At 36.7% G+C, this 2303-nt stretch overlaps 1 long non-coding RNA gene across 1 annotated transcript; it reads right to left on the reverse strand.

Annotated features, from left to right (window-relative positions):
• Window positions 1-266: 266 nt before the first annotated feature.
• Window positions 267-2002, reverse strand: LOC309691036. Its single transcript, XR_014271853.1, has 3 exons — window positions 1763-2002; window positions 675-843; window positions 267-334 (listed from the first exon to the last, which is right to left on the reverse strand). It is a non-coding gene; the product is annotated as an uncharacterized lncRNA (long non-coding RNA).
• Between the last annotated feature and the right edge of the window lie 301 nt (window positions 2003-2303).

A 2303-nucleotide genomic window follows, 5' to 3' on the forward strand; every position in this document is an offset into this window, starting at 1 on the left:
TGGTAATTTTTATAGGCACAGAGCACAGAGACAGTGAGAACAGGATAACAAATAATAAACAGATAAAATAAAACAACTCCATATATGGTGCTAGTCTCGTCAGCAGAGAGCTAGGGAAGATAAAACAATCTAAAACAATGTGTCCCAGAAACAAGATGTGTTTTCTGGGAAAGTCTAAAAAGATAATTCTAAACTAATCTAACAAAGGCAGAGGGCAGACAAAAAGGCATCTGCCTTGCCATATCCCCACGCCGTATGATTGTAATCTTACAGACAGGGCAGTGAAAGTGTCCTATTGTCCTACAAGGCAGCCTGCACCGGCATATCATTTTATCTGTAAGAGAAAAAAACAAACAAATAAACAAACAGATGTAATTTAAATGTAGTTGTATAGAATGCAATCAATTTGTCTAACAATCAGATTGTACATGTTAACAAAAACATCCAAGCCAACCTCAATAATGAAAGTTAAATGGTATGGATCACAAAAGTTATGTCTAGGAAAGTGGTGAAAAGTAAATAAAAATATATTTTATAAAAACACTATTTTTGTTGCAGATGAATGAACTGAACTGTACAATATCAACAGCAACTTTTAAGTCAACAAAGATACTGCAGAAGTGCTTAAAAAAGTGCATATTTATAACTATAAAGTATATTTAATACAAACATACCTTTGAAAGGCAAAGCATTTTTTATATGCACACTTAGATGCTCCTCAATCTTTGCCCTGACAGTAGGGCTGAAAGTGGGGCACAGAGGGCAGTGAAAGAGTCCTCTGCAACACGTGTTGCATTCCTGCAATTCTGGCTTTAAGCCCGAATTCCAGATTGATAAGTGCATCTAAAACAGAGAGAGAAACAGATAAACACCATATATACATTTAAGTTAAGGTTTTAGCAGAAATAACAATTTACAGTTGGCATGTAATAGATTTGGGAAGAAAATCCTTGAAAAAAACCCCACAAATATTTTACAAGACACTTTAATTTGTGAGACATGTTTCTATTGACATATAACAGTCAATTGAACAGAGGCTAACTAAAATCTGGGCAATAAAAAAGCTGTACAGAATAGAATGACGAATAGAAGTATTGATAAATATATAAATCTGTTTGTGACGAAATTTACAGTGTTGACGCTAACCAAAGGTGTCACAACAAGTACACACGTTCCTTACTACAGTTTAGATACCTCTGTTTAAAAAGCACCGACTCGACTTTTTAGTCAAGTCGAAGTAAGAAGTACAGGGTCTAAAATATAATTTATGTACAAAATTTTGAAGTAATCTTGCGTCCAAAGCACGCGTGCGGGGGGCTGATTTACAAATGTACGGATTACAAAGTACAGATACGCGTGCTAAAATGTGAGAAGTAGAAGTATAAAGAAGTATACAGTAGGCACAAAAAAGTACAGGAGTAAAGTAAAGATACCAGAAAATTCTACTTAAGTACAGTATTGAAGTATTCGTTATTTCGCATCTCTGACGCCAACAATAAATCATACTCTAATGCAAAATGTGTTTTTTGCTTCTTCTCGCCCACAGAAGCCGTTAATCCAGCTCTCTTACTGAAACCAGGCCCAGGAAAAAGCATATCTGTGTGTTTCTCTGCCATGGAGCACGATGAAAAAACATTAAAATAAGGAGGAATGTTGTTGTAACGCAAAAAAAGTGGCAACATGATCGTTGTAAGAAAACTAGACGATTCCTAGAATTATGAAATCACTAACGGCAAATTTATTTAAGAAAGACTTAACCAACCTTTGCGATCAACTTGCAAGACTTCCACGGTATCCATGCGTGTTTAAGGCTACTGTGGAGGTCACGTGCTTCCGGCTACTGTGGAGGTCACGTGTTTCCGGCTACTGTGGAGGTCACGTGTTTCCGGTTAGTGTGGAGGTCACGTGTTTCCGGTTAGTGTGGAGCTCCACAGTGGCTGCAGCCAGACCCTTCTCCCTCCCTCCTGTGCTGAATCATAAAGCGAACGAATCACTCAGGACTCGCTCACCCCCTCCCTCCTGTCTCACAGCTTCTTCTTCTTGGTTGGCAAACAATGTTAAGGCGCATTACCGCCCCCTGGCTCACAGCTCAGTGGACATTTAGATGAGAAAATATATATTTAACACATTTAAGGAAAATACTAATAAAATAAAAATAAACAAAATAAATGTTTATTAAGCAATTCTGATAGGAAATTGCTTAATTTTAGAAATGTTTTTGCTCTATAAAATAGTTGTTTTCTTTTAGAATCATTCATCTAAGCAGTGGGATTTACATGAAAAGAGAAACAAATTAAGTTTGA

This window comes from Aulonocara stuartgranti (genome assembly GCF_965226115.1).
Source record: "Aulonocara stuartgranti genome assembly, chromosome: 16".
NCBI classification, from domain to species: domain Eukaryota; kingdom Metazoa; phylum Chordata; class Actinopteri; order Cichliformes; family Cichlidae; genus Aulonocara; species Aulonocara stuartgranti.